The sequence below is a fragment of the Balaenoptera musculus genome, chromosome 5 (assembly GCF_009873245.2).
Source record: "Balaenoptera musculus isolate JJ_BM4_2016_0621 chromosome 5, mBalMus1.pri.v3, whole genome shotgun sequence".
In the NCBI taxonomy this organism is placed as follows: domain Eukaryota; kingdom Metazoa; phylum Chordata; class Mammalia; order Artiodactyla; family Balaenopteridae; genus Balaenoptera; species Balaenoptera musculus.
Window position 1 is genome coordinate 9,193,130 of NC_045789.1, and position 23,580 is coordinate 9,216,709.

A 23,580-nucleotide genomic window follows, 5' to 3' on the forward strand; every position below is an offset into this window, starting at 1 on the left:
GTGAGAATATAAAATTGTGCAGCTACTGTGGAAAGCAATATGGCAATTGCTAGAATTGTCAGACGTGGAGTTACCGTTTGACCCAGCAGTTCGTAGTACATACCCAAGAGAAATTAAGACACAGACACACACACACACACAAAAGACACAACCACACAAAAGTATGTGCAGGCATGTACGTAGCAGCATTTTTCGTAATAGCCAAAAAGCGGGGGTAACCCAAGTGTCCATCAGCTAATGAGTAGATAAAGAAAATGTGGTACATCCATCCAATGGGGTATTATTTAGCAATAAAAAGAAATGAAGTACTGATACATGCTACGACACAGATGAACCTCGAAAACGTGATGCTAAGTGAAAGAAGCCAGGCTCAAAATACCACGTATTGTGTGATTCCATTTATATGAAATGTCCAGAATAGGCAAATCTGTATAGACAAGTAGCTTCATGGTTGCCAAAAGCTGAGGGCTGTGAGAGTTTGGGGGAGCAATGGAGAATGAATGCTAATGGGTACAGGGTTTCTTTGGGGTGATAAAAGTGTTCTAAAAGTGACAGTGGTGATGGTTGCACAACTGTGAATATACGAAAAACCACTGAATCGTGCACTTTAAATGGGCTAATTATATGGTATGTGAATTATATCTCAATCGGGCTGTTTAAAAACTGGTATTGGCCTTCCCCGGGAACAGCACAAGGTATGCACCTGAAATGGCAGGTTCAGTCTGACCCTTCTCAGTTCACGGACTTTACCATGGGGTTAGTCACTTAATATAAACAAGAGAATAGTAGTCAGAGAAATGCAAATTGAAACATTCACAAGGATATCACTTCACACCTTTCAGGCTGACAAAAAAATCAAGAAATGTGGGTCCCGTCAAGGGTTGGAAGAGATGTGGAAAAGAGGAACATACCCTCCCTCCCCTGCTGGGGCGCATCTAACCTAGTGCAGCCATTCTGGAGAAATAATCTGTCATAATTTAGTCTAGTGAAGAAGACACGTATTCTGTGGACCAGCAATTCTGCTCCTGGTATATATTCCAAAGAAATTTTCAAACGGGTCTATGTGGGAACATGTGTGAAGATGTTCCTGGCATCACAGCCCAGGGTGAAAGGGGTTGGAGTCTATCTGGGTGCTCATTCCTGGGTGAGTAGACAGGTTAAATGTGATGCACATGCTGGAGTCTAAGGGCTCTGTGAGTAGCATCAGGTTAGATGTGGGCAAAGCTGCATGGACTCTTAAATATATAGTGCTGAGTGGAAAAATATTAACACTGGATGGAGATAGTTAATACTGTTTCCATACATTAAAAGTGTGCACACAGGGATTTCCCTGGCGGTCCAGTGGTTAGGACTCTGCACTTTCACTGCCGAGGGCCCGGGGTTCAATCCCTGGTCGGGGAACTAAGATCCCGCAAGCTGCAGGGCGCGGCCAAAAAGTTTTTTAAAAATGTGCACACATAAAACAATGTATTTTGCAATAATACATTCAAATTAAAAGATAGCCCACTCAGATAAATTGGAAATTATCCCTATGCCTGTTGGATCCTCCTCCTATGAGTCATAAAATGTCAGAAGTAGGAATTCCCTGGCGGTCCAGTGGTTAGGTCTCCGTGCTTCCACTGCAGGGGGCACGGCCAATCTCTGGTCGGGGAACTAAGATCCCACATGCCACACAGCCTGGCCAAAAAAAAAAAAGGTCAGAATTTACAGAGCTAGTAAAGATGAAAAAATATCCATCAGTAAGCCTGTAGGAGGGATTTCTGCCTTGGATAGGAGACTGTATCAGGTGGCCTAGAGCTAGATAAGCCAAAACAAGTCTATCAATAAGATAACAGAGGTTGCAAGATTATGGCTGAATCCTGAGACAACCTAATTTCTTGACTATTTTAAGGGTCAGTAGCCAGGGATGGTTTCTCCAAAACAGGATTTAAACCTTGGCTCTCTGAAACGGAAAATGGTTAGTTTTGCTCTAAACCGAGGTTGAACCATTGATTCCACAATGGCTCTTGGTATGTCCCTCAGCTTTTCCACTAGCCCAGCTATGTACACGGTTTCCTTAAACTTTCCTTAAAACAAATGTACCCACAACCCCAGTTCTTGCATCATTCTGCCAGTGGCTCCTGGCATTCCCTCAGACCATCCCGCCTAATGTTAAAATGGACTAAGCCAGGTTCCATGCCAGAAAGACTTGGTTTTCTCTCCTGGCATCATTATTTACAGCTGATTGTTCTTAGTTAAGTCATTTAACTTCTCAGAGCTTCTGTTTTTCTACATAAAAAAGAGATAATAATAAAATATGTTAGCTATCCTAAGTATTTTCTATGCAATTACAAATATACACATTGAAGCTCAAATTATATCCTATTTATTATGCATATTCTTCTGTTAATTTTGTTTTTACTTTATATATATATATGTACATACACACACACATACACACACACACACACGCATATATATAATGAATGGCTGTCCATGTCAATATAGATAAACAGTTAATGGCTGTCATTCATGTGGTAGGGCAGGGGGTAAAAGGGAAATCTCTGTACCTTCCACTCAATTTTGTGGTGCACCAAACTCTGCTCTTAATAATAGCCTATTTTTTAAAAAAACTTAAAGTTGATTCAACAAAATGATTGAGGAATTTAAAATGCATGTTAATAGAATTTCATGGTTAATAATCATTATTCATATCTTTATAAAAGAAGAAATATGAATGGACAGTACGAAATGAGAAGTTGCTCAATCGCATTAACAATCAAAGAAATGAGATTTAGAAAAAGACATCCTTTTCGAGAGACATAGATTGGTGGAGATGAAAAAGATTGATAATATCGGGACTGGCCCTGCTGTAAACTGGGGGTGGAAGGGTAAATCTTTGCACCCTTCTTCTTTTGTTTTTTGTAAATATTTATTTTATATCTGGTCACCTTCATGAGTTTTTCTTTTATTTATTTATTTATATATATTTATTTAGCTGCGTCAGATCTTAGTTGCGGCATGCAGGATCTTCATTGCGGCACGCGGACTTCTCTCTAGTTGCGGTACTCGGGCTCCTGAGTGCGTGGGTTCAGGAGTTGTGGCACGCAGGCTTAGTTGCCCCGTGGCATGTGGGATCTTAGTTCCCCGACTAGGGATCAAACCCGCATCCCCTGCATTGGAAGGCAGATTCTTAACCACTGGACTACCAGGGAAGTCCCCTTTGCACCCTTCTAAGAGGGCAAGTTAGCAATATGTAACAACAGTTAAAATGCACAGATCTTTGGGATTATTTTTAACCTTTCAAAACCTGTGGTAATAGTATTATTGGTATAGTTCTTATCTTCTAAAGACGAACATTGAAAATTTTTTTTTAATAAATTTATTTTATTTATTTTTGGCCGTGTTGGGTCTCCGTTGCTGCACGCAGGCTTTCTCTAGTTGTGGAGAGCGGGGGCTACTCTTCGTTGTGGTGCACGGGCTTTCATTGCAGTGGCTTCTCGTTGCGGAGCACGGGCTCTAGGGCACACGGGCTTGAGTAGTTGCAGCACGCGGGCTCAGTAGTTGTGGCTCGCGGGCTCTAGAGCACAGGCTCAGTAGTTGTGGCACAAGGGCTTAGTTGCTCCGCGGCATGTGGGATCTTCCCGGACCAAGGCTCGAACCCGTGTCCCCTGCAGTGGCAGGTGGATTCTTAACCACTGCACCACCAGGGAAGTCCCAAACATTGAAATATTATGAATGAAATTTTATAATATGGATTGCTTCAAAATAGTCTGGTGAGGGCTGGGGAAAAGTGGGCAGAGGTATAGAGGAAGCAGTTGAATTCTCATGTGTTGGAGCTGAGTATGTGATAAATATATACTTGGTCTTTGTCCTTGGTTCCTGGTGCACAGTTTCTAAATCCCTTGAGTGACAGGAGCACCTTTTGTTCTAATGAAGCCACTCTTGGTGGATTCAGGATGGGTGCTGATCACCATAAAGACCAAGGCGTCATTAGAGGGTTGGAACTTTCAGGCCCGCCCCCTTGCCTCATTCTGTCCTTCAGTGGTTCACAGAAGAGACAGACTCTGGTCAGAACATAAGATGGTGATAGTAAAAGTGAAGCAGGCAAGTCGATGTTGGAACCTACGGAAGAAAAGAAAGGTAGTTAAAAGCCTATGACGGAGAGTAATGCTGGGAGGCACACAGTCAGAGTTCCAGGCCTCACAGCACCTCATCCTCACACCCAAGGCCACCTGCTCCCTGCTCCTTCTTTTCCTGCAACCACAGCCTGCTGCAGGCCCATGCACAGAGCGGCCAGCATCGCTGGGGAAGTTCCCCATACCGCTGTCCAGCAAGAGAGACCTTGAGGTCTGAGAAAGGTCTCTGGGGTAGGGATTGGTGCGTGGGCTGGAGGGGATGTAAGTGTGGAGGTGGGAGGGATGTGGCCACGGTTCTCAAGTTTTTTTTTGGCTGTTCCGTGTGGCCTGTGGGATCTTAGTTCCCAGACATGGGATGGAACCCGTGCCCCCTGCAGTGGAAGCGTGGAGTCCTAACCACTGGACGGCCAGGGAACTCCCTGTTTCTCCATGTTGAATAGATGAATGTATTTCACATGAAAACATTCCTGCCCTTGGCAGCAGGCTGTCTTGGTGCCGTTGCAGGACAGAAAGATTTGTGGGCTGACCAGAGACCTAACCACCATAACTTGTAACATTACGTTAAAGGAAAATGCATTCTGAGTTATAAACAACCAAGTAACAAAGGCTTTCTTAGAACATAACTATTCATTCATTCAACAACTATTTGTCAAGAGCCTACTAGTTTCTTTTTCTTTGTTTGTTTTTTATTGAAGTAGAGTTGATTTACAGTGGTGTGTTAGTTTCTGGTGAACAGCAAAGTGATTCAGTTATATATATGTATACATATTCTTTTTCATATTCTTTTGCAGTATGGTTTATTACAGGGTATTGAATACAATTGCCGGTGCTATACAATAGGACCTTGTTGTTTATCCATTCTATATATAATGGTTTGCATCTGCTAATCCCAAACTCCCAATCCAACCCTCCCCCACCCCTCCCCCTTGGCAACCACAAGTCTGTTCTCTATGTCTCTGAGTCTGTTTCTGTTTTGAAGATAAGTTCATTTGTGTCATATTTTAGATTCCACACGTAAGTGATATCATATGGTATTTATCGTTCTCTTTTTGACTTACTTCGCTTAGTATGATAATCTCCAGGTCCATCCATGTTGCTGCAAATGGCATTATTTTATTCCTTTCTATGAGCCTGCTAGTTTCAAGCACTACTTCTAGGTGCTAGGAACAGAGCAGTGAAGAAAATAGAATAAAATCCTTTCTATTAAGAAACATTATTTAAACCTTGGAAATAAAGCAAAAACATGAGTGTACTTTCAATGTCATGGGAGGGCATTGTTTATCAGGCACACCCAAGGAATATTTCATAATCTAGGGGGAATATACCTTGTTCAAATCACTGTTTACTTTTTTAAAGTTAATTAATTAATTTATTTATTTTTGGCTGCGTTGGGTCTTTGTTGCTGCACGCGGGCTTTCTCTAGTTGCGGCGAGCAGGGGCTACTCTTCTTTGCCACGCGGGCTTCTCATCGCGGTGGCTTCTCTTGTTGCGGAGCACGGGCTCTAGGCGGCTGGGCTTCAGTAGTTGTGGCTTGCGGGCTTAGTTGCTCTGCGGCCCCGGGCCAGGGCTCAAACCCGTGTCCCCTGCATTGGCAGGGGGATTCTTAACCACTGCACCACCGGGGAAGTCCACTGTTTACTGTTGATTAAAGGGCCCAATCATAGTGAAGTTACAAGTTCTTTCCCATAAAGATGCAAATAATTTTTGTCCATTACAAAAGGATAACTCCAAAGGCTACAATTAATTGCCTTGAAGAACATTAACCGGTTTTATATCTAGTGTAGCAATCTTATTCTAACTTTCTTTCATTAAGTAGGAACCAGTCTTACCATCTTGCTGACTCTCTATTAATTAGTTGAATAAAATCTTTGACATGTGTTCATTATATATTTTTACGAGAATGGTATTTTTAACTTTTCGAAACTTATACTTTGACAGTCTCCTCATGGAGTTTATGATCTGGTTATACCTTCTCCCTTTGCTTTCTTTTTCTAGTTTGGGGTTCAAACTAGTGGACTGAGATAGAATAATTCTTCCCATTCATTTTTCTCCTTCTCTTGGCCTTTTTGGATAGTAAATGAAGGAGACCAGAATACATCACCACAAAATAAACCTCTTTGACCTAAAAATTATTTTGAGCTTAAGGCAGTTGAGAAGCAATGAACACGGGAAAGGCTCTCCGTAGTTGCTCCCTTTTCTGCCTATAGGCAAGATATAAATTCTCCTTTTCCTGGAGATAAATTCTATGAGCCCAGAGACGGCAGCAGAGGAATCCACAAACAAACCTTACTTCATTAGTTTCCTCCCATATATTCACCTTCCCACAGTTTGCTGCACTTGGAAGCCTAAAACTATTTTCCTTTGTCCTGTGACTTTCCTACAAATGTACTGTTCTTTGTTGAATATGTTATATAAAAGCCAGACTTCTAAGCCATCACTTTGAGTGACTCTTCATTTTAAGTTTTTCCCCACATGATGTGTACTGCACACATTAATAAACTGTTTTTCCCTTATTAATCTGTCTTTTTGCTGAAGAGCCCCAGCTGAAAACCTAAGAACCTAAGATGGGGAGAGATGAAGTTTTGCCCCTCCTCCCCACACATAAAGAAACAAATCACCTGCAATGGACTGAATGTTTATATCCATCTCACACCCCAACTCATATATTGAAACCCTAATAACGATGTGATAGTTTTTGGAGGTAGGGCCTTTGGGATGTACTTAGATCATAAGGGTGGAGCCCTCGTGATGAAGACTCTTCTTATATAAGAAGAGGCCAGAGAGCTGGCTTTCCTTCTGCCGTATGAAGATATGATGAGAGGACAACGGTCTGTAACCCAGAAGAGGGTTCTCACCAGAACCTAACCATGCCGGCCTGATCTCAGACTTCCAGCCTCTAGAACTGTGAGAAGTAAATTTCTGTTGTCAAACCATCCAGTCTATGGTGATTTGGTATAGTAGTGTAAACTAAGACAATACCCTTACATTTTGACTTTGTTCCTGCAGTGCGGGTGACAAGTGATGGTTGAAGTCATGATCACATAGCCTGGTTGCAGGCAGGCCTGCAAGTACTTAGAGTTTGATTTTTATAGATCAAGCTGAGGATCAGAAAATGTGGCTGCAGCAGGTTATGATTTTGTGGGCTGCAGAAGAAAACACAGGCTTTCCTGGCTCTTAACGTCTTGTTTAAATCATTCCCTGTATGCAGTATCCCTTTCCCCCTCACTGTCTTTTGTTTTTTTTTTTTTTTTGGCCGCACCTAGGGGCATGAGGGATCTTAGTTCCCCGACCAGGGATTGAACCCATGGCCCCTGCAGTGGAAGCTCCGGGTCTTAACCACTAGACCGCCAGGGAAGCCCCTCCCCATCACTGTCTTTTCAAAAAGCACTCTCTGACTGAGGTCGACAGAGTCAAAGTTCTCATGAGGGTTAAAGGAAAGATTCAGGGACTCCAAGTACACCTTATCATCTAGCCCAGTGGTGGAGAACTGAGGTGACTTAGCGGTATCTTTGTACTTTGTGCCAAATGCATTCCCATTTGCCCTTTTTGGTTTGTTTGTTTGGTTTTTTTTTCATTCCTTTCTCTTTTGTTCTTTTTTTTATTATTTTGATATTTGTTCAAAAATCTTTATTGAGTTCCTGTTCTATATGAAGCATTGTAGCAGATGTTAGGAATTAAATGATAAGTCAGGACATAGTCCCTCTTTCTCATGGAGTTTACACTGATTCTCTCTCCATAAACGACAAAAAAACAACAGCAGCTAATGCACATAGAGTGCTTACTATATGGCAGGAACTCTTCTAAGCACTTTACGTTTATTAATGAATTAATCATCACACAACCATGAAGGTTTATTGTTGCCATTTTGTAGATGAGGAAACTGAGGCACAAGGAATAATAAATGTACCCAAAGTCACAAGGCTATTGGTGGATCCTGTATACTACTTGCTACCTTTTTTTTTTTTTTAACTGTATTTACTCTCCTACCAATGTAGATGTCACCTGGGGTGTTATCCTGATCCACTCATTTATTCATTCATCCACTCATCACACTGTTATTAAACATCTTTGATGTGCCAGGCATGTGGGCACGGTTCTGGCCAGCAAGGAATGAGTCACCGTCTCTGTCACTGAGAAAGACAGGACCATAAACACACAATTCCAGCACAGCCGGTTAAGTGCAAAGGCAGGGCTATGTACCAAGTGAAATGGAAGCAGAGAGGAAGAAATGACGAGTTTTGCCTAGGGTTGCTGAGAAAGAATATACACAGAAGGGAAATTTTTTATTAGTGTCTTGAAGGTAAATAGCAACTTATTAGTTAAAGAATAATAAGAAGATCAATCCATAGAAAAGAGAGAACACATGGAAAAGCCTGGAGTCATGCTAGTGCAAAATGTTTACTGACAATGATGACGTAGGTGGGTGGAAAATAGCAGGACTTAAGGATCAGAGGTTGAGTTGAAAACAGTGACTGTTGACATGCTCAAACGGGTTTAAGCTGGGGAGTGATGCGTACAGATCTGTATTCTAGAGAATCTCTAGCACCATTTTGAAGGACATCAAGCCTAGACGGTCCTGAGAAAAGGAAGAACAAGTTGGTAGCTATTGCAGCCATCTAAGCAAGAGTCAGTGAATCAATTAAGGCATTGGAGAGGAGAGGATGGAGACATTTTAAAAGATGGAGCGGGACTTCCTTGGTTGTCCAGTGGTTAAGACTTCACCTTCCAATGCAGGGGGTGTGGGTTCGATCCGATCCCTGGTCGGGGAGCTAACATCCCACATGCCTCACGGCCAAAAAACCAAAACATAAAACAGAAGCAATATTGTAACAAATTCAATAAAGACTTTAAAAATAAATACATAAATCAAAGATGGAGCAACCGCACTTGGTGCTGCTTAAGGTTGGGAGCAAGGAGAGATCAGGAGACTGGGTAGGCAGTGTCACCCAACCTGAAATAGTAGCTCAAATTCTACAGGGTTACTTCTGAGCCCGTCTGCTCAGGGTACATTAAAAGCAGCTTTAGTTGGACTATGGGGGCCCAGAAGAACAGTAGCTGACATACATAGCTATGTAGCTCTTACAGTGTAGTCAGGCATTGCTTGAGTTATGGAATAGGATTAATTCAGGTAATCCTGACAACATCCCTTATAAAGTAGGTGCAGTCATAGACCCATTTTACAGATGAGCAAATCAATAAACAGAGAGGTACACTGATTTGCCCAAGGCCATACAGCCAATAAATGGAGGACTCAGGTTTTTTAGAGACTTTGGGACTAAGGGTGGAGTGCCGTGCTGGGGTAGGGCTGGGGGATGCAGCACGTTACAGGGCAGACTTTCCTAAAAATCCCCTTTAAATATCCTTCCAAAGTTTACACTCACTTGAGCTGCTAATCTCTCTCTCCTCTGCTCCAGGGGGCTCTTGCCGCCACACAGCTTTTCCTGAGACCTTCCTCCTTCTCCTGCCTGGCGTTTATGTTCCCCTTACCTCTGAGAATGCGACCCTCTTGCTCCAGTGCTTTCCTAGGGTAGGCGAAGTAAAATCCCCTCCAGATCCAACTGGAGAGAATCAGTTATTTTTGGAGAGAATCAAGCCCTGTTTTAATTCCAGGGCAAGGTTGGAGGAGGAGAATTTTGGGAATGGGAAGGAGCTAAGAGGTTGGATTTGACTTGGGGCTTGTTTTGTTTGTGGTGTCTCAAGGATATTCAAGGGGAGATGAGAAAAGAAACCACAGGGAGGGAAAACCAGAGGTTTGAAGTTCTTCTTTTGAAAATACTTAGCAAATGTTTGGTTTCAGACACTTCACAGGAATATTCAAACAGCATCTCCCTGAGCATTACTTCTAGAATTTTGGAAAGCAGCCCTTGTACACAGCTAAATATTTTTTCTAAATAACTTTGAAAAGGAAGCTAAACCAATTAGGCATCAATGGCCAAGGTCTTGAGGCCTATTTTTTTTTTTTTTTGATATAGGAATGTTTTCTGAAGCTAGTTTATGATTCATATTCTGAAATTTGCCATTTACTCAAGTGTAAAGAGCCACGTAGGAGCATGTGTCATAATATATGTACCAAAAATTTGATAAATACATGTATGTATAGGTTGTAATTTTAATTAAAAAAATTTTACTAATTATGAAAAAACACATATTGATCATAAAAAACAAAATACAGAAGTGAAAAAATTCATCTTATATGTAATAAGCACTGTGAACATCTTGGATGTGTTCTCTAGCAAACTTCCTTCCCTCTTTTTCTTTCTTTTTGATTACTGCATTTCTCTTATTTTATAGTTGTAATTGTCGCTGGTGTTCCATTTCAAACATAGCTATCTCTTCCACATGATACATAACCTGCTACTGAAAAAAAAATCTTTGTTTAAACAATTATAAAAATAATACATTTTCATTGTAAAAAAATGAAAATGAAAATTCAAAGTCATGCAGTACAAAAGTATATAGAGTCAAACGTATACATTTCCCCTCCTTTCCCTGGTCTCATTCCTGGAGGTACTTCAAGCAACAGTTTGATGAAATCCACAGGTGTTCTCAAAAGTAAATCAACTATTGGGGTTAATTTTTCTCTTCATATCTGTAATCTAAATCAATATAAACATATTTTCTTTAAAATGTTTTAGTGTTTTATTCTAATTGTTTTTCGGACTGCTTTTTTGTGCAATGTTTTTAACAATTATGCATTGTGGACTGTTGCTAAAACACCAGAACGCCAGTTTGCCTTGCTTTGAATGACCTGGAGGAAGATTTTATACCGAGGGTATTAGTGGTATCATTGGAATGCAGTCATTCTTTGAATAGAGTCTGATGATGGACTAGATTCTCTTCCTTCTTGACCTTTCTTAAAAATAAACTTCTTATTTTGGAATAATTTTAATTTTATTTATTTATTTATTTATGGCTGTGTTGGGTCTTCGTTTCTGTGCGAGGGCTTTCTCTAGTTGCGGCAAGTGGGGGCCGCTCTTCATCGCGGTGCGCGGGCCTGTCACTATCGCGGCCTCTCTTGTTGCGGAGCACAGGCTCCAGATGCGCAGGCTCAGCAATTGTGGCTCACGGGCCTAGTCGCTCCGCGGCATGTGGGATCTTCCCAGACCAGGGCACGAACCCGTGTCCCGTGCATTGGCAGGCAGATTCTCAACCAGTGCGCCACCAGGGAAGCCCTGGAATAATTTTAGATTGACAAAAAAGTTGCAAAGATAGTACAGAGAGTTCCTATGTACACTTCGCCCAGCTTCCCCTTAATGTTAGTATCTTATATAACATACTATGTTTGTCAAAGCTAAAAAATTAACATTGGTACAATACTATTAACTACAGAAATCTATTTGCATTTTTACTAATTTTCCCACTAATATCCTTTTTCTGTTCCAAGTTCCAATTCAGGATACCTGATTGCATCTGGTTACTTCACCTTTTTAATTCCATTGTTTCATTGCCTAAGAGAAAGTGTGGGAAAGGAAAGGGGTTAGAGACAGAGCACATACTGACACATTTGAGATCATGTAAAATGAGGTTGCAGCCACTGGAGTTCTGGGATTCTTGGTGAATGTTATTTTACTTAGTCATCCTGCCTCCTTTTTTTAAATTAATTAATTAGTTAATTTTTTTTTTTTTTTTTGGCTGTGTTGGGTCCTCGTTTCTGTGCGAGGGCTTTCTCTAGTTGCGGCGAGTGGGGGCCACTCTTCATCGCGGTGCGCGGGCCTCTCACTGTAGCGGCCTCTCTTGTTGCGGAGCACAGGCTCCAGACGCGCAGGCTCAGTAGTTGTGGCTCACGGGCCAAGTTGCTCCGCGGCATGTGGGATCTTCCCAGACCAGGGCTCGAACCCGTGTCCCCTGCACTGGCAGGCAGACTCTCAACCACTGCGCCACCAGGGAAGCCCCCATCCTGCCTCCTTTGGGCAGAGATATTCGAGGGGTAGCTGTACTAAATGTCATCCGCGAGTGGAAACCCTCATGACGTGCTTTAAGAGATAAGCGATGTCACACGACTCTATTCTCAAAAGTAGCTCCTGACCCCACCAACCATCCTCCTGGAAATGACAGCAACAGGGATGTGTCTACCGCTCTGGACAACAGAGGCCTGCACAGGTCGTCATCAGAAGCACAAGTCTTCATCTTGACTTATCAGGTCTGTTTCTTGGGTGGGTTGTCAGGCAAGTTGACATAAGGGAAGAGCTTGGGTAGGTGTGTCAGGGAGATGCTGAAGGACCGATCTGGGGACTTGGGAAGAACCTGAAGCACATTCAGGTGTTGGTGCTGAGGTATCCTCGTGGGAACTGGGCGCCTGGGAGTGTGCGTATGGGCATCAGTGGCAGGTAGAAAGGCTGGAGAAGAGGAAACGTGAAACTGTAGAGGAGGATCCATCTCTGTAAGATACGCTAGGCAAAGACAAATCCAGCCTTCTTTTTAAGCTTTCCTGCAGCCAAATGGGTGCTGGAAATAGAACACAAGGCCCAAAACACCCAGGAATATTGTTGGTGTTCAGCCAGTTTACACTGATAACAGTCAGACCAGTTCTGAAAATATTGAAACACTTCCATTTCAGTTGGTAAAGCAGTTGCTTCCCTGAACCCCCAAGTGCCTTTCACTGCCCTGGGTGCCCTGCCCCTCCCCCCAGGACCTCTGCCAGAAGGTCTACAGCTGGCAGAGCAGGAGCCTCCAGAATCCTGCCCCAGTGCCAGGGCCCCCCATCCTTTCTGATGACTGAGCCTAAGCAGGGAGCAAATATTTGCACAACATTCCTGCTGATAAAGACCATGACCCTGGGGACTTCCCTGGTGGCCCAGCGGTTAAGACTCCGTGCTCCCAATGCAGGGGGTCTGGGTTCGATCCCTGGTCAGGGAACTAGAGCCCACATGCTGCATCGAAGAGCCTGCATGCCGCAACTAAGACCTGGTGCAGCCAAATAAATAAATTAATACTTAAAAAAAAAAAAAAGACCATGATCATTTGCTGTGTTTTAAGTGTTGAGAGGATTCCAACCATCAAGGCTTCCAGACGCAAACCAAATTTCTATAATATAGATAGAATCCCTCCACCAATAGGTCTTAAGTTACTTAAAAAAAAAAAAGTAAAATATACATAACAAAATTTACCATTTAACCATTTCTAAGTATACAAATTCAGTGGCATTAAGTTATTTTTATAGCCTACTACCAAGAATGTAATTTTTATCCTATTCAGACCACTCTCTAAAAAGGATAACTGAGGGCCCTAGGGCTCTGTGCTTTGACTCACACTGCTTGCTTCGCTTAGAATGCCTTGCTCTTTCATCTGCTTATTAAAAGCCAAAATATATCTCTTTATGGCCACCAAATCTGCATTCATCTCTCACAGCTGAGACTAAGCCCCCCTGCTTGCTTTACCCTTGGAGCACACGATTTGAAACTCTCAAGAATTTCCACTTCTCCCTTGTATCATCATTTTTTGTGTGTATGTGTGTATGTGCTGACACCTCCTATACACGTGTTTCTCAAAGTATTGTTCAGAGATCACCTGTATTAGAATCACCTGCTTTAAAACAATGAAGATTCTCAGACCCCAGGGCCAAAAATTCATTTAACAAGTCTGGAAGAGAGCCCAGAACCTGCATTTTAAACAAGTTCCCTAGGGAACCTTATTCACACTAAAGTTTGAAAGCAAAGCTTTGGACGATTGCTACTAAAGAGTAGGGCTTTGTCTTGCTTATCTTTGCATCTTTCGCAGCACCTGGTGCTCAGTACTCAGTAACCCTTGTATCGAGCAGCCTGGTTGACTGTGTAGCAAAAATGTGAATGTGTTTTCTCTTAATCTCTGTGAATCTGACAGCTGGTTTTTTGTGCTTGCTTGTTTTTGCCTGACCAGTGTTTAGTCCTACTACTGCTAAAAGCACCTCATTTTCCTTGTTTGCGCTGGAGAGCTACTCCCTTCAAGTATTACATTATGTAGTTCAGATGGAGTTAAAGCTGCTCACTGGCTCCAGAGGTAGAAATGTTAGCCATGCCAGCCTTGGAAGAGTAACAGTTTCTCCTGGGTACAGTGATTTGTGCGTAGGTGTGCATACAATCCAAGCTGAGACAGGGGGGGGGTCCATCCTAGCACTTAGCTTATTCCAGTGAGCTCTTTTCTGAAGCTGAAAAGGCAAGGGAACAGATTCTCTGCTGGAGCCTCCTGAAAGGAATGCAACTCTGCTAGCAAAAAATAAAAAATAAATAAATAAAAACTCAGGGATCACACACAAAAAATGGTAATTATGGGAGGGTACAGAAGTGTTAACCAACCTTAGTGTGATAAACATTTTGCAATTTATACAGGTATCAAATCATCATGTTGTATATCTTAAGCTTATATGTCAATAATATCTCAGTAAAGCTGGGGAAAAAAAGAAATCGGGTAAATTTGGGCACTTGACATTTAGAGTCTTCAAATAATATTATTACTTAATATTTTCAAACATCTTATGTGATAATCGTGAAGAATGAGAAATATGGGAAAGTAAGTGACTTGCTTTACAGGCTTATAGTGAAAAAGTCCTTTGCATACACAAGCCAAAGGTACAGTGGAAAGTGATATAATACTTCTCATTTTATGCTGACATCTCCAGATGGGCATTGTTCCAGGTCATAGAGAGTAAGCTAAGCTGTTCCTGAAAACAGTTCCTGAAATTTACAATTTGTTTGAATTAGGATATCCCTGTTCATCAGGAAATATCTCCAGTCACGTGGCTTTGGGGAGAGATTGCTACCTACAATCTGAGATATTAGACATACTCTTTCTAGTAATAACTCAAAAATTTACATTTAAATGGACATCAACTTTAATAAAAAGACAGCTTCCACTGAGAAGACTGATATTCTTGGGATCTGGCCTTTTAAAGAAGCACAGAATAGCTAGCACATCTGAATCTCAGGACTGTTTCGAAAACTCTCATGTTCTAGCTCTGGCTCTGATTGCTGATTTCTGACAAAGATTTTTTTAAATTTAATTTTTAGTTTATATTATAGTTGATTTACAATGTTGTGTTATTTTCAGGTGTACAGCAAAGTGATTCAGTTATACATATACATATATCCATTCTTTTTTAGATTCTTTTTGCCATATAGTTTATTACAGATTATTGAGTAAATAGGTCCTTGTTGATTATCTGTGTTATATATAGTCGTGTACATATGTTAAACCCAAACTCCTAATTTATCCCTCCCCACCCCCCATTTCCCCTTTGGTAACCATAAGTTTGTTTTCTATGTCTGTGAGTCTGTTTCTGTTTTATAAATAAGTTCATTTGTATCATTTTTTTAGATTCCACATATAAGTGATATCATATATTTGTCTTTCTCTTTCTGACTTACTTCACTTAGTATGATAATCTCTATGTCTATCCATGTTGCTGAAAATGGCATTATTTCATTCTTTTTTATGGCTGAGTAATATTCATTATATATATGTACCACATCTTCCTTATCCATTCCTCTGTTGATGGACATTTAGGTTGCTTCCATGTCTTGGCTATTGTAAATAGTGCTGCAGTGAACATTGGGGTGCATGCATCTTTTCAAATTATGGTTTTCTCCGGATATATGCCCAGGAGTGGGATTGCTGGATCATATGGTAGCTCTATTTTTAGTTTTTTAGGAATCTCCATACTGTTCTCCACAGTGGCTATACCAATTTACATTCCCACCAACAGTGTAGAATTGTTCCCTTTTCTGCAGACCGTCTCCAGCATTTACTATTTGTAGACTTTTTGATGATGGCCATTCTGAGTGGTGTGAGGTTACCTCATTGTAGTTTTGATTTGAATTTCTCTAATAATTAGTGATGTTGAGGATCTTTTCATGTCCTTTTTGGCCATCTGTATGTCTTCTTTGGAGAAATGTCTATTTAGATCTTCTGCCCATTTTTTGATTGGGTTGTTTGTTTTTTTGACATTGAGCTGCATGAGCTGTTTGTATATTTTGGAGGTTAATCCCTTGTCGGTCGTTTTGTTTGCAAATATTTTTTCCCATTCTGTGGGTTGTCTTTTTGTTTTGTTTATGGTTTCCTTTGCTGTGCAAAAGTTTTTGAGCTTAATTAGGTCCCTTTTGTTTATTTTTGTTTTTTATTTTCATTACTCTAGGAGGTGGGCCAAAAAAGATACTGCTGCAATTTATGTCAAAGAGTGTTCTGCCTATGTTTTCCTCTAAGAGTTTTATAGTGTCCGGTCTTACATTTAGGTCTTCAATCCATTTTGAGTTTATTTTTGTGTATGGTGTTAGAGAATGTTCTAGTTTCATTCTTTTACATGTAGCTGTCCAGTTTTCCCAGCACCACTTCTGACAAAGATTTGACCTTACTGCATTTTGTGTCTGTGTTCTACAGGTTCCCACTGTGAGGAATTTCCAAATAAAAAGTACCAAGAAAATGACAAGTGGTAATATGAATAGAGATCATTTTTCTTACGTTTTCAAATAGCAGTTCATCCCCAGTCTCAATCTGTGTTTTCTCTCTTTATTTCTGTTATTATTACTAGAAATCTTATGGGCTGAGGGATTACCTACCATGCTGTTGTCATGACTTCCAATTTGTCAATCACGACAGCTTGGTACTATATCCAGAGACAAGGGTTTTCCAGTAAACAGGCAATGATAGGTAGGAATGCTATAAGATTTTTTTTTTTTGTCTTTGAGGTTAAAAATCAGGAATATCATACTGTGTCGTATTGATAAAATGAAGGTAAATTAGAAAGAATTACAGTCAGTCTCATTTATCCAGTATACTTTAGATAACGTGTTGTGCATTACAATTTAAAAAACTCTTTTACTGAGGTATAACATATATACATGTACATATATAAATATGCATAACTTGTGTCAGTCATAAATAACACAAGTATTTTTATTAGGTATACACTCAGGTAACCTCCATCCAGATGAAGATGTAGAAAAATTTCAGCCCTCCATAAGGTACAACTTTTATTGCATTTTAAAATAATATATTTAAATTGTCATTAAAATAAATGAAACAGGGAATTCCCTGGCTGTCCAGTGGTTAGGACTCTGCACTTCCACTGCAGGGGGCACAGGTTTGATCCCTGGTCAGGGAGCTAATAAGATCCTGCAAGCCACTTGGCATGGCCAAAATAAATAACTAAATAAATTTTTAAAATAAAAAAAATGAAACCTATTTAAGTATTTGACATAACAATACTGAATACAGTTTTTTAAATTAAATGTGATCATACATTACAGAAAACTTGGAAAATAAGAAGGATCACCGTCCATTGTTTTACCACCTTCATAAGACTGTTTTAATTTTTGGTAATTTCATTCAAGATTTTTTTCAGATATTTTTTAAAAATTGTGAGCAGAGTATTATAAAACTTCAAATCCTGCTTTTTTTTTTTTTCCCTGCAAGAAGCTTTATTGATTCCATTTGGTCCAAGACTTGGGAGAGCGCTCCAGGGTGGTTAAAAGGCTGTGTAGCGGCTGCAGAGAGGGGCTTCAGGCAGAAGCTCTGACACCAGAGGGGCCCTGCAGAGGCTGCCGGGCTCTGGAAGCTCCTAGTCGTGCTGGAGGGTGAGCCTTTCAAAGATACTGGCCCAGCCCAGCCTGGGGACCAGCCAGCCTGCACAGGTGCTTGCCCATCTTCTTGATGAGTTCTACCTGCTCTTCTAGGAAGCGGCTCTCCGGGAAGTCACAGAGGTGGGGTCTGCAGGGGCAGAACCCAGGGCCTGCAGGTGGCAAAGGGCCTGGTTCAGGTTCTTCTCCCCGAGAATGGCGGCCTCCACAGCGTCCTGGGTTTTACCCCATTCATCTTGGCACGGCTTCTGCACGTCCTGGAAGAGGGCACGGCCGCCATGCTGGTTTTGCATTTTCAAGAGACGCTTAGGCCCTCGCACATCTCCTCAGCCTCTTCACGGAAAAAGCGGCCCATGCCCTCCGGAGCCACATCGTCGTGGTTGAAATCGAAGCCCAGAGCGAGGTAGGTGTCAGAGGCTTGCAGATGCACGTTGACCAGGCGGGGGACAGTGGCCTCCACCTCGGTGGAATAATTCTGACGAACCTAGGAGCTCGTGGTTGATCGGTAGTAAGGAGTTAGCCTCCAAAAATGGTGTTGGCTGGTCCCAGTGGCCGAGGACCGCTGAGTGGCCGATTCGGAAGGTTGTGACCGGAGAAAAGGTTTGAGGGTGCCCAGAGGCTGGAGCAAGGGCGTGGTCCCTGGGTCTGTTCCGTCCAAACACTATTGAAGCCAGAGACAGGTCCGCGGGGCCGCTGAGTGCACTGCTCAAATCCTGCTTTTTTTTACCTAACATTATATTGTATTCATTTTCCATGCTGTTTCGTGATTTCTTGTATTTATAATTGTTTATTTATAATTATTTGATCCTGCAAAAAATTGACAAACATACTGTAATTTTCTTAACTATTCCCCACCTGTTAGAAATGAAGCTTGGCCCAGCATTTTGCTCTTTGCTGTGATGGATATTTTTGCACACAGGGATTTTTCAGTTTGGTAATGGGTTTTCAAATATCCATTTTACTAAAAGCAAAGAAAATCTACACCTTTCTTTTAGTACTTCTGCCAAGATGTTAGCTTTACCTGACTTTCTTTTCAACCAATAGAGAATCATAGTACGCAGCTCTGAAAGGCTCCTTAGCAGGAATGTGGTTCTGCTTCATTTCTATAAAATTTCCAAGAGGTAGTCACCCACCTTTAGTCTGATCACTTCCACTGGTTTTAGCATTGCTCTTGCCATATTATTATGGACACATAAAACTAACCTGTGACTTTCTGAGCCAGCCTCTCGGGCTTCCTTGTATGAAAATCACTGCCACCATCCCACTCCCGCTCCTGTAACTTCTATCCACTGATTTTAGTTATTTATTTGCCAGTCCTCCTCTTTGTGCTGCTGTCTTTTGTTCCTCCCCACCCTTCTCCACCCTGCTTTCTGCCCCAGGAGGCTCTGACCTGCGTGGCCTGAATCAGCTCTTGGCTGATGGGGTCCCCAGCAAGGATAGAACATTCAGGGTATTTACTTTGCTGGTTGCCTCCCTGCAGGATCGCTTAAAGCTGGGCTGTGTCCCTCCATCAAAGATCACAGATCCTCTCAAGGTGACCTTCTCCACAAAACGTTTTTGCGTTCCTCTTTCTGGGTTTTGTTAACTATTCTCTCACACGTCCCTTCAGGCCCCAGGATACTGCACTGTCCTCGACACTTTCCTCCATGCTTCCCACACTTTTGTTTTTGTTTTTGTTTTTTAAATTTATTTTAATTAATTTATTTATTTATGGCTGTGTTGGGTCTTCGTTTCTGTGCGAGGGCTTTCTCCAGTTGCGGCAAGTGGGGGCCACTCTTCATCGCGGTGCGCGGTCCTCTCACCATCGCGGCCTCTCTTGTTGCGGAGCACAGGCTCCAGACGCGCAGGCTCAGCAATTGTGGCTCACGGGCCCAGCCGCTCCGCGGCATGCGGGATCCTCCCAGACCAGGGCTCGAACCCGTGTCCCCTGCATTGGCAGGCAGATTCTCAACCACTGCGCCACCAGGGAAGCCCCACACTTTTGTAAAGAGTCCCTTTAATCAACCTATTTGGACTATCCTAATTTGAGTGAGCCATCTGTTTCCTGTTTCCTGCTGGGATGTGTCTGACTCACTCTACATACGCTCTTTTCTTTTTAAATTTATTTAATTAATTTATTTTTGGCTGCGTTGGGTCTTCGTTGCTGCGCGCGGGCTTTCTCTAGTTGCGGCGAGCAGGGGCTACTCTTCCTTGCGGTGCGCGGCCTTCTCATTGTGGTGGCTTCTCTTGTTGCGGAGCCTGGGCTCTAGGCGCGCAGGCTTCAGTAGTTGTGGCACATAGGCTCAGTAGTTGTGGCTCACGGGCTCTAGGCGCGCAGGGCTTCAGTAGTTGTGGCTCACGGGCCCAGTTGCTCCGCGGCATGTGGGATCTTCCCGGACGAGGGCTCGAATCCATGTCCTCTGCATTGGCAGGCAGATTCTTAACCACTGCGCCACCAGGGAAACCCTACATACACTCTTAACAGACGCAACCAGATTGTCACAAAACTGGAGTTATAATGATTTGCTCTATTGATACTGCTGGTTGAACAGTCCAGAGATACTGGCATGGCTGATCCGGCTCCGCTCTCGTATTCATCACCGCGTTGCTCAGTTACTGCACAATTCCGCGTCAGAACGAGAAAGAAGCTTCACTAATGAACTTAGATGGAAACATTCATCCTCAATGGCTTATGAACTAAAAGAGTTTGTTTTGCTTTTTTTTAAAGTTCAGATTTTTATCTCATGAAAATTCTCATATTAGATAAGTATCTGCGCCAGAGCTATTTTAATAATAGCATGAATAGATGGTATAAGGGCTAGATGTGTATTTTTCCTTGGTGAATGTGCAATGCGTAGCAGGCTATGGATGAAATAATAGCTCTGGGAATCATAACTTGAAAAAAGAGTCCACCTCTCTGAATGCTCAAGTTATTCCATATCTGTAACAAGAGCTCCTGCAGAAACTGAAGTAATTCTTCCAAGCTTCTGGGAACGTTATTTGGCAAGTTACTTTCTGGGTGTTCTCCGTCTAAGTTTTCTTGGTATGTTTCTCCTCCTGATTAACAATTGGACTTGTTTTGCTCTTTCAGAAGAGGGGGTGTGTATCAGTAAGGGAAAAAAGGTGTGAAGAGCTGAATCCAGGCCAAGGAAAGCTTGGGTTTCCTCACTACATGTTAGGCAATCTTCTCACTCCTCACTTGCCTTACTTGATCTCATCCATTTGCGTGTTTCCTACTTGTCACAGATGGCTGCCAAATTCAGATCTCTGGCACAGACCTCTCCGAGCTCCAGACCCACAAATACAGCTGACTTCTTAACATCGCCAAGTGGAGATGTCTCAAAATACCTCAAATTCATGTCCTTCTTCCCCAAGCCCAGGTGTGCTCCTCTTCCTGTGTTCTCTGCGTCGGAGAATGACACCATCACATCCAGTGACACAAGCCAGGCGCCTATGCGTCATCCTTGACACGTGACTCTTCTTCTTCTCACTTCTCACCCACTGTCTCTCCAAAGTGTATCTCAGACACATCCACTCTGTCCTTCTGCAGGGCCATCTCCCCAGTCTTGCTACCATCACCTCTTGCTCTTGCCCAGACAACAGCATTTACGTCCTAACTGGTTTCTCAGTATCCACTCTTCCCATCCTTTCAACTAGTTCTCATGCTACAGTTCAAGTGATTGTTTTGAAATGCAAATACGTTCATGTTAACACACACACACACATACACATACACACACACAGCTTTCCTCCTTCAATAACACTTCAGTGACTTCTTTTTCCTCTTATCATAAAAGTAAAAAATTTTAACTAGGCCTATGCATCACTGCATGTTCTGGTCCTATCCTACTTCTCCAGACTAATCTTATTTCTGCTCTACCACTTACTAACTCTGTAACCTTGGATTGGTTACTTCTCTGTGCCTCAGTTTTTTCATCTCTGAAATGGGAATAATAGTAGTATCTTTCACTTGGGACTGTTGTGAGGACCAAGGTAAAGTGCTTAGATCTTACTAATAGGTACTCCACAAATGTTAGCTCTCCTTAGCACGTCTTAGCTCTCTTCAATCCCTCTGATGTTTTTACTCAAAGGTGCCATACTTCCTTCCATCATAGGACCTCTGTATGGCCTGCAAAGCCTAAAACATCTACTATGTGGCCCCTCAATACACAGAAGTTTACTGACACCTGACCTAGGCAATTGATGTACTCTTACTGCTATTAAATGGACAGGTAACTATTAGAAAATACATACATTTTAGGGTAGGAGAGGGAAAAAAATCAATAGCTAAGAAATTTGGGGTAGTATTTAAGGCCGTATTAGAAAAGTACATATATTGATTATTCCCTCTGTATAAAAATAAATTTGATGTTCCAATTTTAATAACTATCAGCATAACTATAATATGCAGGGTGATGGGAAGATAGGTTCTTTGGACAGGTTGCAGTTAGGAAAAGAGACCTTTGTTTCTTTAAGACTAAGGACGGAAACCTTCGAGTCAAGTTCAGTTTACTCCTTCCTTCTTCGGTGTCTCCCCTACCCACAGGGCTTTCAGCTGCCTGGGGATCGCCAGGCAACTAGCTGCTGCTTTGCATACCAGGCTAAAAGAAGCAGGGACTCAGTGTGAGAAGGAGGGATATCAGGTGTAAGTGAGCGGGGCTGACTGACTTATGACCCATTCTTGGCCGAATCAGCAAGAGGGTACTGGATTACAGACGGATTGCCTCAGCCCTGAACAGAAAGGCATGCGTGATAACAGAACCAAGGAAAATGTCAAAGAAGAAAAGACAGATTTACAGCTAAACAGCAGACAAATAACCGATTGCCTTTTCTGTGTCTCTAGAGTTGGCTGTTGTGATTAAAGTTACCCTTGCAAAAAGAGAGCAGTTAACTTAGGATTTTGAAAGAAATAAAGAACTTCAAGAGGAAGGAAAACTGAGTGTACAGGAAGACCAATCAACAGGTCAAGGGGGGGCAGCTGTGAGAATTTTCACAGGTTGGACAGTGTCCTTTTTGTTTAAGGGAGAAGCTTCTTTACTGACTGTTAGTAGCAGTAGTGCCCTAGACCGTAAAAGAGAGCAATCCTCCTTTCCCTTTGCACCATGCATTCTACTGGGTCTGTTCAGTCACCACTGGGTAGGGATGCGGTGGCCGTTCTCACCTAAGCACTGAGCATCCCCAGTAGCAAAGCAGACAGAAATCCTGCTTTTGTGGAGCATGCAATTGGGCAGGAGACGAGGACACCATAAACCCGGAAAATCATTATATTCTATAATATTTAGAGGCCGAGAGATGCAATGTAAAAAATAAAGCAGGGAGGGGTTAGGGGTGAAAGGATGGGTCTAGCCTCAAAAAGTGTGGTCAGGAGAGGCCACTCTGAGAAGGTGACACGTGAGCAAAGACTCGAAGGAGGCGAGACACGAGCCCCGTGCATGTCAGGGACGAAGACTCCAGGCAGAGGGACGGAGGGTGCAGAGATTCTGAGATGGTGCGTGCTTGGCATTGTGCAGGGACTCTAACGAGTCCCAGTGGTTTCAGGGAGGCAAGCAAGGAAGCCTTTAGGAAGAGTATTGGAGGGTTGAGGGGCTGCTGGCTGGATTGTAGAGCCTTATAAGGTTTTGCTTTAACTTTGGGTGAAATGGGTGAAATTCTCTTCTTTAAAGTGGAGATCTGAGACCTAAGATCTGAAATCTACTCCTAAGTCTCCATACCTTCTGCCACCCTGTTTTGTCCCTAACCATCCCAACCCTCTCCAGAATATCACCGTGACACCAGGGCCAAGGTTAGGGATGAGAGAAGCACTTGCTTCCCATGTAAAGTTTAAGGGGGCACCAAAACTCTCAGTACTTACTGATTTTCCTTCTGCCTCAGTCTCTGATACGGCACAGTGCACCACTGTTATTGATCCTATCTTTATGTAAATATTGTTATTTTGT

At 42.3% G+C, this 23,580-nt stretch overlaps 1 pseudogene; it reads right to left on the reverse strand.

The window, feature by feature from the left end:
- Window positions 1-17,671: 17,671 nt before the first annotated feature.
- Window positions 17,672-21,106, reverse strand: LOC118895883 (annotated as a pseudogene).
- Window positions 21,107-23,580: the final 2,474 nt, after the last annotated feature.